Genomic DNA, 15,783 nt, shown 5'->3' on the forward strand with positions numbered 1-15,783 from the left:
TATATGTTTTGGATATTAATCCCTTATCAAATATATGGTTTGCAAATGTTTTCTCCCATTCTGTAGGTTCTTGCATTTTGTTGATACTTTCCTTTGCTAAGCAGAATCATTTTCGTTTGATGTAGCCCCATTTATTTTTTTTCACTTTGTTGCTTGTCATTTTGGTGTCATATATAAAAAATTATTGCCAGTACCTGTGACAAGCTTTCCCCTTGTTCTCTACTCAGAGTTTTACATTTTCATATCTTACATTTAAATCTTTAATCCATTTCAAGTTAATTTTATGACTTATTTAAGATCAAGGTCCAATTTCAGTTTTCTGCATGTGCTTAGATAAACACAGAAAACAGATGTTTTCCCCAACATTTGTTGAGGAGACTTTCCTTTTCTCATTGAGTATTCTTGGTTCTCTTACCAAGTATTATATGACTATATATTCAGGGTTTTATTTCTGGGCTGTTTGTTCTATTCTATATGTCTATTTTTTATTCCACTATCATATTGTTCTGATTGTTATAGCTTTGTAGTATAGTTTGAAATCTGTTGGAATTTTGATAAGGATTGCATTGAATCTACAGATAGCTTTGGGTAGTGTGGACATTTTAAAAACATTCATTCTTCTGATCCATGAACATAGACTATCTTTATATTTGTTTGCATCTTCTTCAGTTTCCCTCATCAGAGTCAGAATTTTTAGTGAAGACATCTTTGGTATCCCTATTTGAATTTGTTCTTAAGTTTGCATAGTTTTGATGCTATCCTGAATGAGGCTATTTTATTTATTTCTTTTCAAATATTTTATTGTTGATGTTTGGAAGTGCAACTGATTACTGTATGTCGATTTTATATACTGCAACTTAACTGAATTTGTTGATTACTTAACGGTTCTATAGTTGAGACTGTAGGATTTTTTTAAATGTAAGATCATGTGGTTCACAAATACAATTTTATTTCTTGTCTTAATTTGCATGCCTTTTATTTCTTTATATTGCCTGATTGGTCTATGTAGGACTTCCAATACTATGTTGAACAGGAATGGTGACAGTGGGCATATTTGACTTGTTCCTAGTCCTAAAATATTCTTTTTATTTAAAAAAAATTTAAAAAGCTTTCAACCTTTCATTGTTAAATATAGTGTTAGCTGTGGGCTTGTCATATATTGCTAAGGTAGTAGCAGTGAGGGTGGTAAGAAAAGGGGTCAGATTTTACATGAATTTGGAAGATCAAGATGACAGGTTTGGCTGATAAACTTTGGTTTGACGTGTGCCAGAAAGATTAAAAAATGAAGCAAGAGTAATTCCAAGCTACTTTGGCTGTGCCTGTAGAAGAATGAAATTGCCATTTACTGACCTAGGGAAGTATGGGATAGAGCAGATTTAAGTTCAGAAAGTAGTAGTTTGGTTTTGTTGTTGTTAGGTGTAAACATCCACATGTACATACCAGTTAAGCAGTTGGATATAAGATTCTGAGATTTAGGGGAAAGATCAGAAATGGAGATAGAATTTTGATAGTTTTCTTGCCTGAACCATAGAAGTAAGAAGAGTGTTATTTATTATCTCACCTAATAATCACCTGAAATAGAATAATACTATTTCTCCTTTTTTCCCCAGTATTTGAACTCATTTTGGAGAACACCCTTTCAGGGAAAGGATCATTACTTTTGATTTTGTGTCTCTATCTTCTAAATATAGCTGATTTCTATTAAATACATTTTGAAATAATAAATACATAGAAAAACTTTGAGTCTATTGGCTTGGCAATGTCAGTAAATTTTTTAAAACTGAAAAAAAAGTCTCTAGTATTTAGGTGTCATGAGGGATGCAAAGATGTATCAAAAGCAGATCCTGATTTTAAGATGTTTGTATCATCCCACCATTCATATGACATGAATTTCATTCCCTGGTTGTATGATAGGATGATTAACTTATCAATCAGGCTGAAACAGATAATCTTTTTTACCACATACGCAGAGATTTAGGCTTCTCCTTATTCTTTAGTCATGGATAAGAGAAACTTAATGAACCTTAGGGTGTTTTATTAACAATTAAACACAACATGATTGAAGTAATGTACCAAAACCTTGCGAAAGGAATATGCATTTACAAAACATGTAGCTCAAGACTCTTCCAGCTTTGTAATCACTTTCAAATTCCTTTTTCCCCCTACATTCTTTTCACCATCATAACAACCCATATCCACAAATAAGCATTATCCATAAATACTCATTTGTGGCATGAGTATAGTTACAGTAATTACCTAATGATATCGGTAGGATCATAAGTGAGAAAATACTTGTAAAACATACTGTCATATACATGATAATTAGTATATATCATACTAATTATTATAGATAGTATTGGTCCAAATTTTTTTGTTAATAATGTACAATTTAATTTTACCTATTTAAAGGTTTAATTTCTCTTTTTGCCTAGTTCAAATTATTTATGACATTAATAATGCTTTAAGAATATATCATTTAGGGGTATAGGCTTTAAATAACTGAGTATCTTATGTCATAAAAGAATTTATAAGAAGAATATCAAGTAGTTCACAGAACTGACAGAAGTCTTGGTGAGCCAGGTGTGAAAAGGGCGATGAATCAAGGAAGGATGGGTTATTTTGAAGTCTGCCAAAACAAGATCACAGAAAGAGTTTGATTAAGAATACCAACACTGGACACTTATTACTGGGCAATTGCATTGTTATGCCATTTTTTTCAGAATTCAAAATCCTTGAATTTATATATAACATGTCTGTTTTCTATATCACTGGTTTTCAGATTTGGTTGAACAATGGACTCACCGGGTGGGGTTATGTTAAAAACACTGATGTCTAGTGCTCACTTCAGCAGCACATATACTAAAATTGGAGTGATATAGAGAAGATTAGCATGGCCCCTCCCTGCGCAAGGATGGCATGCAAAATCATGAAGCATTAAAAAAAGGAAAACAAATACTGTTGTGTAGGTCTGATTCTCAGAGCTAATTTTATTTTCATAGAGTACAGCCTGGGCAATGGGATTTTTTTTAAACTCCTTAGATGATTCCAATGTGTAGTACAATTCTATAATTACTGTTGCAAGTGGTAGTGTCCATTTGCTTAAGGAATAGCTGAAATACTCAAATGACTCCTACCTATATTATATGTTAATTAGTTAATTGGTTAATAAATTATTTTTTAAATGATTCATGTGTTTTAGAAAGTTTTGGGTTTATTATTTTTTTAATTATTTATTTTTGAGAGGAGAGTGTGAGTGTGGAAGGGGCAGAGAAGGAGAAGGAGACAGAGGCTCTGAAGCAGGCTCTACACTGACAGCAGAGAGCCTGATGTGGGGCTCCAACTCACAAACCGTGAGATCATGACCTGAATCGCAATCAAGAGTTGGATTCTTAACCGACTGAGCCCCCCAGGCACCCCATGGTTTAGAAAGTTTTAAAACAAAGATAAATATCTTGCGAAAATTACCCATAATCTCCTATCCAAAGATAACTTCTATAAATATTTTCATTTATCTTTTCAGATAGTCTACTTTGTGTATGAGGTGTGTGTGTGTGTGCGCGCGTGCGCCTGTGTGTGTGTACTCTCCCATGTTCTTATGTACTGTGGTTCATAGGAGCTGAAGTTTCATGGCTGCTCCCTGTCCAGAAGACAATTTTTCTTTATTGAATTGTGCCTTCTAAAGAGAAGGCCTCCAAAGGTTAAGGATTAATTCAGCTAATGAACTGTGAATATTGGTAAATTGACATTTCAAAGGGCAATGACATTCAGTGATGCTGTAAAACTCACTATCTCAGTGAATTAATATTTGAGTGTTTGAAAATAACAATTTTCCTTATGCAAAGCCACAGCAGAATTAACCGATTTTCCTCATTTGACTCTTCCCTAGTCTCTTTACCTTTATTAGACTCCTTTTGCCTTCATGTATTTCCCTCTTCCTTAACAAATGAAAAATGAAAAGTCATTTAAAAACTGGTGTTTTATTGGATTTGTCTAATGGACTCTTTTCTAAACTTAAAAACAGATATGGGGCTTCTGGGTGGCTCAGGCGGTTAAGCACCCTACTTCATCTCAGGTCATGATCTCAAAGTCCATGAGTTTGAGCTCCGTGTGGGGCCCTGTGCTGACAGCTCGGAGCCTGGAGCCTGCTTCAGCTTCTGTGTCTCCCTCTTCTCTCTGCCCCTCCCCAACTCACACACACACACACACACTCTCTCTCTCTCTCAAAAATAAATAAACATAAAAAAGATACATACTTTATAATTTAAAGTACCTTAAAATTTATTTAAAGGTAACTTAAATCATGTAATTTTTAAAAGCTGTTTACGTATAAGTAGCCTCATATAGAGTGATATTTATCAGCCTTCTTTAAAGCACAACTAAAATGTTAAATTCACAATCAATATTCAGCTGATTTGGATTTTCCACATTTGTAGAGTTTTAATATGTTAGTCTCTGGGCTCTGACCATATAGTCTTCATTTTTAGAGAATTATTGTTTTGGGGATGCTTGTCATTAGTCACTTTCTCTTAAAACGTTGAAGAATTTATATAGTAGTTCCATATCTAATGACGAAAAAATATATATCGTGGGTGTGAGAAGAAAAATGTATGTTGGGGCGCCTGGGTGGCTCAGTTGGTTAAGCGTCCGACATTGGCTCAGGTCATGATCTCACAGTCCGTGAGTTCGAGCCCCGCGTCGGGCTCTGTGCTGACAGCTTAGAGCCTGGAGCCTGCTTCGGATTCTGTGTCTCCTTCTCTCTCTGACCCTCCCCTGCTCATGTTCTGTCTCTCTCTGTCTCAAAAATAAATAAAAACATTAAAAAAATTAAAAAAAAAAGAAAAATGTATGTTTAGGTAATAAAGCAAATACAAGTACTTCCTGTTTATGCTAGGGCAGACACATGACTTGTAACAGGAGGCTAATTGGCAGTGGGCACATTAGAGACAACCTCCTTCTACCCCTTATTGATATATAAGGAAATAAAACTCAAAAGCATAAATCAAACATCTTTATTTTGTATTGTGTTAATAATAAAACAGAACTGCAATCTCAGTTTCCTTATTCCCAATTCAATAATATTTCCAATATACTATAGTGGCAGCTCTAATTACATTATCACAGATCTGTATTCTATTCTATTTGCACCACTGGAAAATTTGGGCTATAAAACCAGCTGCACCCATTAACTTATCAGCAGGGTATTACCTGATTGTTCAAACTTTCACCAAAACAAAAACAAAAACAAAAACAAAAACCAGAAGAGAGACGAGGGAGGGGAGCATGTTAAGGTGTTAAGGTGATTTAATACATTGGTGAAGATTCAATCACTTGTACATAGTCTATGCTTCTTTCCTGAGATATATCAGTAGTTACAGATTTGATAACCAAAAAATTGCAATGTTCTTAGTACCAGATGGAAATCGTCAGTGTGAATAATGGAATGGTAATGAAGCAGCATTTCTAGGAAATGTATTCACTGGGGGTGGGGGGATATTCTGCAATTTGTAACCTAATCGGGACTGCCCTAAAATGATTTTTGGGATACTACCTAGTGGATTCTGGGTTAAGCCATGTTATCAATTTAAACATAATTCATCAATTCGTAGATAATCTCTGTTCCCACATGTAAATGCTTTTATCTAGACTTTATTCAAATGTAATTTCCTTCAAAATGCTATATTAAAATTGCTATCATTGAAAATAATTTTTAAAGCCAAAAACATTCAAGCTTTATTTTTTTCCATTAAACCACGACTTTTCTTAAAATGAGTACTATGATTACAAACTTATGTTTATTATGGTTAGATAGAAAATATGAGCCTAAGATGATCCATTGCAGATTGAAAACATGAAGATGTTCAGTCTTGAGAACTATAAAAGAGAAAGAAAGATGAAAGCTATTACTGAGGAGAAAACAATGTGTTAGAGCCAATTCTATACCATGCTTTAACTTCTGGAAATGCAGTACTAACTGTGGTTGAACATCTGAATCCTGGAATGTTTCATGCAAAACATCTGTGTGACCAAGGGAAGTGGATGCTTCTTAAGCATGCAACTGTTTTGGCATCTTATCTTAGGAACTAGTGTCTTCTAGAAGTACTACATTGCAGATTCCTTTTTGCCGTTTAACTTTACCAAAGACCCAAGATGATAGATAAAAGCCAAAATTGTCCTATTTGGCTGTCATGCCATGTTTCACACCTGTGACATGTTTTCAAGATGTGACAAACATCTGCTATAAATCTAGTCTGTATTCAGGAGCATTCTCAGAAGTTGTTGTGCTTTAATTCAAGAGAACCAAGAAGCTAAAACTCAGTTTTCCCATTTGATGTGTGACCAAAATGAAACTCAATGAATAAGCAACCTGCCCAAGTTTATATAGCTAAGTATGGCACCAAGGCTTGATCTAAAGCCTATAATTTCCTTACTAAGAAAGGCATCTTCACTTAAAGTATTTTGTATTTATATGGTGATTTTTAATTTGCAATGCATCCATTTCTATTTCTTGGCATAGTTCATTCTCTGTAGCCATGTTAATATATATTCACTTCTTATTATGCTTTTGAAAAGCCCAAAACTTTGTTGTTTGAATATATATGTTCAAACAGAGCTGGAACTCTGTTTGTGTGTATATTTAGATGACATAAAAACATAAAAAGAACAACTTTTTCTAGGAGTCAACAAGTGCTTCTCTGGGAATAAAGTAATGGCAGATGTGAGTTTCTGGTTTTTGAGCCAGATTTAAAACAATGCATAAGTTGATTGAATTATCTTAGTTTCTCTCCTGCCCTCAAGATTAAAAAGCACACATTCATCTTCCACGAGAAGTCATAGACAATTTCTGAAACCCTTTATTTTGGCTTGAATACCAAAGTATATCAAGGACATATGGCAATTCTAGGGTGTTAATTTTGCAAGTCATAGGCTTTTGTGTGCGAGTCTATGAACTCTAGGTCTGCATGTGGAAAACAAAATTTCGGTTATGCATAATTAACCTGAAAACATTTTAGCTATATCCAAGACATTGGAATAGGTCCTGGTAAATTTGTCATACATACATAAAAATCCAATGAGCAAGCAAAAAGGCATGAGGTATGTCCTTATATGTTTAGGGGAATTGGACGTAAATATATGAGACAGATGTAAATATTATCTGATCAGTGAAGAAGAGGAGTTTATTGCTATAGACATTTGGAGGTATGTAGTGAGCCAGGCTGAGGGAAAGAGAGAGACAGAAAGAACAATAAAAGAGGAAGAGGCAGAGGAGGAGGAAGAGAAGGGGAGGCGAGGGGAGGAAAAGGGTCACATGGAGAGTTGTCATTGGCATTGAACCTGGAGCAGAATAATGAATAAAAGTGCATTACATAAAGGTGAGGTTTTTCAGAAAGGAAGGTTAGTTCAAGCAAAGACCTTAGAATCAGAGAATCTCAAGTTTCATTTGATGCCCAATAGCGACCCAGGACACTGAAGTGCATGGTGTGTGCTGAAGAGTAGGAGTGGTGGGGTTTGTATTAGACACAGTTCAGTGCAGGAAACAAAGCACACTCCAGCTCTTTCAAGCAGCAAAGGATTTAATGTAGATAAATATGTACTTACAAAGTTATTGAAAGTGCTGTGAAATAGCAGGAATCTTGAATAGGATAAAGTTCAAGAGCACACCACACAGGAGAGCTGTGATCTGAAAATGCTGCCACCACTGCTTCTACCAACCCACCACTGCCTTTTAAGCCTTCCAGATTTGGTGAATAGACAGTGCATGGTGTAGCGTGTGCTCTCTAATTCCCTCTTGGCATTTAGTTCCCACCTTCTTGAGGGAGAACACAGGACCAGTGGCAGCAGGATAACCTTGGCATTATATCTGCATTCTGAATTTCACACATGTGCATCTCATCAGTAGAACCTGTTTTGTATCCAGAGCAGTAGTTAACAATGTGTCTAGGAAACTTGGTTTATAGCCTTTCAGCCTGTGCAGTAGAGGAACCCTGAAAGGCAGAGGGAATAGAGGTTGAATGAGCCAGTTCATATCATCCACCCCAGAGCCCTAAGGTAATTTGGAGTTATTTGGTTGATGGCTTGAATGTCAGACAAAAGGTGAAGACTAATATAGTCATTAACGTGCATCTAAACAGTTGACGACACCAGCAGGACATGGCTTAGAGGCTGAGATCCTTGTCCTTTGATTTATCATTGAATTTAGTCAATGAGAGGTACAAGTAGGAGATTGGAGAATGGGAAAATAGAAAATTCTGGGTACTTATTCTTGCCCTGGCCCAGGCTAGCATTAGCTGCCTTTCTTCATGAGGGACACAGCTTCAGTGAAGCAACCCTTCCTTAAAGCAGCAGGTCTCACTTTATTCTGGCAAACACTCCCTCTCCTTGCATCTAGGAGTCATAGTTACTTCCAGATGTTATTCCTCTGAGGATACATGATGATGTTACCCTTGTTTGATTTCCTTTACCCTGACCACTCTTTTGTAAACAGTCCTTTCTCTTCAATGATCTGTTTGGAGTGATCCATCTTGGTCCTGCCAATGCTTTGACTGTTACGATGTGCCTAATTATATTCCATATATTATATGGGTCTTTTAAGTGCTTCTATAACAGGCATGGAACTGACAGAAACAAAGAAAAATTATCATTTTCATAATAAGCTCAGGACAGTCAGGGACATGAGTGAGGCAGCATATTTCTGTCTTCCCTTTTTCTTTCAGATGTCTTCATGCACTCCTTTGAATGCTAGCCTTCGCCCTCACCACATCACGATGATTCATCTCCATGGCCCAAAGATCCATGGTTCAATACTATAAGAACAATGCTATGGAATAACAGCTGTGGTATATTTGCCAGATACTTCTAAGGGTTTTATTTTTTAATTAAAAGTAATTTTAACATTTATTTATTTTTGAGAGAGAGAGAGAGAGAGAGAGAGAGAGAGGAAAGGAGAGGAGAGGGAGAGTGAGCAGGGGAGGGGCAGAGAGAGAGGGAAACACAGAATCCAAAGCAGGCTCCAGGCTCTGAGCTGTCAGCACAGAGCCTGATGGGGGGCTTGAACCCATGAACCACGAGATCATGACCTGAAGTCAGACGCTTAACCAACTGAAACACCCAGGCGCCCTATTTCTAAGAGTTTTATATGTATTAACCCAATTAATCTTTACAACAACCCTTTGTACCAGGTAAGTACTGGTATTATCATCCCTTTTTACAGATGGAGACACTTGGGCTCAGGGAAGTTAAGTGGCTTTTACAAAGGCACAGAACTAGAAATGGAGGAGTTGGGATTCTAAGCCAGGGACTATGGCTCCAGCATCTCTGTTCTTAACCACTATGCTCTACTAACTTTTTTTTTTTGTAAGATGTACAACATGATGATTTAATATATGTATACATTGTGTAATGCTTACTACAATCAAGTTAATTAACACATCCATCACCTCACCATTACCTTTTCTTGTCTGTGGTAAGAACACTTAAGATCTATTCTCCTAGCAAATTTCAAGTATGCAATACTGTATTATTAACTATAGTCACTATATCATACAATAGACCTTTAGAACTAATTCATCTTAGAACTGAAAATTTGTAACCCTTTGACCAACATTCCCCATCTCCCCCACCCCCAGCACTCAGCCCCTGGCAACAATCATTCTACTCTCAGATTCTATGAATTTGACGTTTTTTTATATTCTACATATAAGTGAGATCATACAGTATTTATCTTTCTGGGTCTGGTTTATTTCACTTACTTTATACTAACTCTTAACGTGACCATATTTATTTATGGAGCTGGTAGATAAACAATTCCCTGTTTAAATTGTGTTTTTATTTTTGAATTTACAAAATTTATAGCCCAAAATCTGACCAAGGCATTGTTATTGGAACTGGCAATAGAGAGGGAGAAACAACATGGTGGGATATGTAGAGTAATCCATCTCACTGTGACTTTTAGAAAGTCATTCAATTTCTGTGGTCCTAAATTGTTTATCTGTAGGGCAAAAGTGTTGAATTAAACCCATTAAGAAAAGAGGAAAAATCTAAAGCATGCATAAGATAGTCAGGAGATAAGAATAAAATTGAACAAAATTAGTACGAGATTATTCCAAGAAATTAAGAAATTTAAGAGAAAATTAATGATGCTATTTTTAAGTTAAATTAGAAATAACAACATATAAAAATGGCAGTAAAGAAAATGGAATTTGATTTTAGGCAGGCTAGATACACATAATTTTTAAAAAAGCAAAAAAAAAAAAAAAATCCAGACATACAATAGAGAGCTAAAATATAAAGAAAAAATAAAATATAAAAAATGTCCAAATTTAAAAACAAAGTTTTCCAAATGAAAAAAAAAAGGAAAAAACATAGAAAATAAAAAAGACTCGGTGATTTTTAGAAAAGCATAAAGCAAGTGTAGAAAATGTGTAAAATACATCCTGAGGATTTTGACCTTCAAATAAAAAAAAAAAAAGACAAGATCAAAAGAATCCTATAAGTTTCCAGAAAATGGAATCACCTATGGAAGAATATATAAATATCCAGTTGAAAACATTCAGCTTTAAACACACCATTAAATAACAACCAAAAATTAATAAATGCAGGATTCCATTAAAAGTTAGATATAAACTCCAATAAAATGCTTGCAAAGCCCATGGTATTAACTAAAAATGATTTTTAAAAACCTACAGAAGTGTGAGGTAATGGGTTAAGTTGGTTAAATTAATGAAACGATTACAATTGGTAATTGTATTTCTCTAAATATATAGAAAATATTTAGGAAAAAATATTACCATTAAAAACTATGAGTAACTTTCTTCCTTAATTTTTTGGATTGTTTAAAAAGTTTGGAAATTAATGTTTTCAAGTTTATTATAAAAATAAGCTCATTTTACAATAATGAAAAAAGTAAAATGGTTCTAATACTATTTGTACATTTATGGTAAGATAAGTTTTTGTATCATGAAGACTTACCAGTATTTACATAGTGACAATTTACTTAAATTATTGGAAAACTATGTTTCTGTGGAAACTGGCTATAGAAGTCTAGCTCTGCAAATCCAAATAAATCAACTGAAAACAAATATAAAATGCTTGATAACATCTGTGTTCTGAAATGCAGTTAATATACATTAGTTCTTATTCTGTATAGGTAAGACAAAATTAAAATTAATAGAGATGCTCTTATAAACAAAACCACTCCTGGGAATTGCCTGAAGAATTTTTCACTCATACAGAAGTAGAGTTTCTGAGGAATGAGCAGCATTGCCTTACCTGAAATATTGTTAAGTGTTACTTGACTACCTTTTTCAGAGCATTTGCTACTCCCCCCCCCCCCCACAGTTGTTGGTAACTGTGGCTGTCAGTAAGTCATCATGAACACTGACAGAAACTGTTGAATCTCAATGCTCATAAATCCTTGTCATCCCTCTCACCGGTGAATGGAGCACTTTAGCAATTTATTTTTAGGAACAAAACTGGAGGACATAGGGAATAGACCCTCAGTATTTTTGTCTTTCCAAAATGCTTCCACAAATGCCCCATTTTCTTTGGCAAACAACTCCTTCTCCATTGCACCCATGTGTTTCCTGGTGGGTTTACCAGTCACCGTGTACCACTCCCCCTTCCCCCCCGTAGTGATTTGTCTAATTATAGGCACATGACAAAAACCTAGTCAATGGAGCCATCCTTTGGGATTTTTTCCCAAAGTTTCTTTTCCTCCCTGTAGGTGGAACTGTAAGAATATAGATTCTGAATAAATAAAACCACTACCCGGGGAGAGAGACCAGAAGAGGAGAAAAAGAGGCATGGTAGATCCAGTTCTAATTCTAGCAGTCCCTAAAATGGCATTGGTTTTTCCTATGACTATGCTAACCCAGACCTGACTTCCAAGAAAGGAACACATGTATTTTAAGGTCTTTATTTATTTATTTACTCATATATTAATTCATCTATCCATTCATTATTATAGTCAATAGCTTCTATATGTGTAACAGGTTTATTGAATGGGCTGAATTTGACAGATGAATTAGTAAATTTACTTTATGGACTTGCTCTTCTCTATATACAGAAAAAAAAATTGGGTAGATCCAAAAGCCTTTCCAGTGATAAATGACTCTTTGGTAATCAAGTGTCCAAACAAATCTTACTTGATCTAAATTCATTTTATTATTATTATTTTTTAATTTAAAAAATGTTAAATGTTTTTATTTATTTTTGAAGGAGAGAGAGAGACAGAGCATGAGTGGGGGAGGAGCAGAGAGAGAGGGAGACACAGAATTCTAAGCAGGCTCCAGACTCTAAGCTGTCAGCACAGAGCCTGATGTGGAGCTTGAACTCATGAACTGTGAGATCATGACCTGAGCTGAAGTTGGATGCTTAACTGACTGAGCCACCCAGGCGCCCCATTACTTAATCAAAATTTAAAGCTTCCCCACCACTCCTATGTTTATCCTAGTTCAGGTTTAGAAGCCTACAATGGAGGCATGGAGAGTAGTTGTTTTTCATGCCTCATTTCTTACTTCTCATCTTTCATTTCTATTTAATTATGAGCATGTTTGAGCATCCGTTGACTGTAAGCTATATAAGAGGAGTCAAATGATGCTCTGCTATATTACTGCACATGGCCATGCTTAGAAAAGCCAACTTAGCTCCTGAAACCAATGTACAGTGCTTCAACAGCTTTGAGGTTATCTCTCAGATATCTGGTACTGTTTCTCTTTGGGATGCTAAGTAAATATTTTGTTAGAAAAACTCCCCACAAGAAAACATATGCATTTAAATGCATGACTTTCAATTAATTATTTGGCCTAAGCCTCTTTGGTTACTAAGAACTGCTTATGTCCTGCCTGATTCTGCTTAGGTTCAGCCTACATCTCCTTCCCTACAATGTCAGGACATGACATATTAGACTTGCATGGACTGATCATACATAATTCCATTATTCCAAAGAATAAAGAGAATTTCTACAGATTGTTCAAGTCAACCAAAGGCAAAGAAGATAAGCATAAAGACCCCAATCTTTGAAGACATAAACTACTAACACATGCTCTAGTCCAATCTGATAATGTGAGCAACAAAAGAAATTGGCAAATAGAGTAACTTACATTAATCTAGATCAAACTAGATCAAATTGATTCTGCCCAAGATGGCAGCAACCAAGGCATGTCCAGCATGAGACAACTGTTCTACACAGAGATATTGTCAGAAAGAAATTTCTGGAGTTTTGAATTGGAAGAATGGATTAAAGACAAAACTTTACAATAGACTGTTTTTAGCTGAAAGGTGGCCTAATTTATATAGAGGCAGTCTGCACTGGGATCCATTTCTTCCTAAGAATTCTAGTGTTTGTATATTTTAATATGTATGTATCTGACTAAAAGCCCCATGACCACTTTATCTACTTGATAAACCTGTGACTGCTCTCTTCTTATTATAGTAAATGATTTCTTGTTTCAAAGTGAAAGTTTTATTTTAGCTTCACTATTTCATAAAACATTTCATGAACAAATGATAGATCACAAACATTTACATAACAAAGAAATAATGTTAAGTTTCAAACTATTAAGCCTTTCAACCATGCCTGGTGTAGGAAAGATCAACTAATAATCCTTGCTGTGCTTCTGGTGAAATTACTGAATAATTCAAAGAAGAAATTATTTAAAGCAAGGCTGCTGAGAGGAGGAGGCTGGATAAGTGACGTGTTGATTCATTAGCCTGTAGTTTCTTCTTGCTGCACATGAAAATAGTGAAGCAAGAATAATGCCATTTTGTAATCTCTGTAGGGGCGATTCTTTTTCTGGAGATGTCACCTGAAGGCGTTAACAACCAGAGCACTTTGTCTTGTTATGTGGTTAGATTGCCTTGTGATAATTTTATTGTTAAAGAAGCAAGTGATTGTTCAAGATTTTATATCAGAAGAATTGCATGAAAGTTTGTGGAATTCGTCCCTTCCCCAACTCCAGAAAGCCTCATTGTTGTATGTACTGCTCCCATGTTATCTTCAAAGTTACCATCCTTCTCCTAAGAATAGTGATTACCCTCTTTATATGCCACATGTTTTGCCATTTTTGAAGATCATTCATGTGCATTATCCTATGTAGTTTGCCTGACTCCTCTTCAAAATTGGGATCTAAAGCTCCAAGTTCAGGTCACCCTTAGAAAATGTAGTTCAAGAATTTCCAACATCTTTCTCCAGCTAGTCAGCATAAAGGTGGTCTTTACTCTTTCACATGATCAGGGGAAAATGTTACAGACAGAGTGTGGGCTATATGTATTATTAAAAGTTTCCTATGTCAGTGTTCCCTTTCTGTGACAAGTCAGGCCACAGGAAAAGTTAGTAAATGTAAGGGGAATGAGAGTTTTTAAAAAACATTTACTGAGTCCATACTTACGGCAGGCACTGTGTTAAGGCCTTTGAAAGTATTATTTTATTAAACCTCTTGAAAAGAAAACAACACAAAATGAAAGAAAACAACATGAGGAAGATATGTTTCTCATCTCCATTTTTAAGTGAGGAAAATGTGTAGCACTCAACCTAAAACTCTTAGATCTAACCAATGAATTCACTAAAGCTGTGGAATATAACATTAACATAAAAAATCAGTAACATTTCATACACTATTAATGAATTTTCTGTGTAAGAAATAAAGAGATTGTCCCTTTATGATATCATCAAGAACAATAAAATAGGAATAAATTTAAACAAGAAGGTGAAAGCTCTGAACTCTGAAAACTTCAAGACTCTGATAAGAGAATTTGAAGAAGATACACACAGATATAAAGATATCCTGTGTTCATGGATCAAAAGAATGAATATTGCTAAAATACTTTTACTACCCAAAGCAATCTACAAATTCCATGTGATCTCTATAAAAATTCCAATAACACTTTTCATTAGGAAAAACAATATGAATATTTGTATGCAACCACAGAATACCCTAAATACCAAAGCGATCTTGAGAAAGGGCATAGCTAAAGGCATCACACTCTGATCTCAGATCATAATATAAGTCTATAGTAATCCAAACAGTATGGTGCTGGCATAAAAACAGACAAATAAACCAAAGGGGCAGAATCAAGACCCCAGAAATAATCCCAAGCATATACTTCCCACTATTATTTAACAAGAAAGCTAAGAATACTAAATGGAGAAAAGGCAGTCTCTTCAATAAGTGGTTCTGGGATAATTGGATATTCACATGTAAAAGAATGGAAATGGACCCCTTTCTTTCATCACTCACAAAAATTAACTTGAAATGAATTAAAGATTTAAATGTAAGACCTGAAATTATGAAACTCCTAAAAAAATAAATAAGAACAAAGCGACTTGACGTGGGCCTTGGTAATGATTTTTTTTGGATACGACACCTAAAACGCAAGTAACAAAATAAAAATGAACAAGTGGAACTACATCAAACTAAAAAAGCCTCTGTACAGCAAAAGAATCCAATAAAGTAAAAAGACAACCCACAGGATAAGAAAAGATATTTGCAAACCATATATCTCATAAGGGACTGATATCCAAATTATATGAAGAACTCATACAACTCAGTAACAACAACAACAAAATAACTGAATTTAAAAATGGGCAAAGGACCTACACAGACATTTTTTCCAAAGAAGATACATAAAACATACCAATAGGTACATGAAAAGATGCTCAACAACACTAGTCATTAGGGAAATGCAAATCAGAATCACATTGAGATATCTGTTAGATATGGCCATCGTCAGAAAGGCAAAAGGTAACAAATGCTGGCATAAAGGTGGAGAAAAGGGAACACTTGTACA

At 35.1% G+C, this 15,783-nt stretch overlaps 1 long non-coding RNA gene and 1 other non-coding gene across 2 annotated transcripts in view; both read left to right on the plus strand.

The window, feature by feature from the left end:
- The window catches only part of LOC144612945 (uncharacterized), a 499,846-nt gene that overhangs the window by 316,640 nt on the left and 167,423 nt on the right, over positions 1 to 15,783 (plus strand). The window lies entirely within an intron of this gene.
- LOC132662600 (U6 spliceosomal RNA) lies at positions 2,836 to 2,946 on the plus strand. The gene has a single exon (XR_009602623.1). It is a non-coding gene; the product is annotated as a U6 spliceosomal RNA (small nuclear RNA).

The sequence above is a fragment of the Panthera onca genome, chromosome D1 (assembly GCF_046562875.1).
Source record: "Panthera onca isolate mPanOnc1 chromosome D1, mPanOnc1 haplotype 2, whole genome shotgun sequence".
NCBI lineage: Eukaryota > Metazoa > Chordata > Mammalia > Carnivora > Felidae > Panthera > Panthera onca.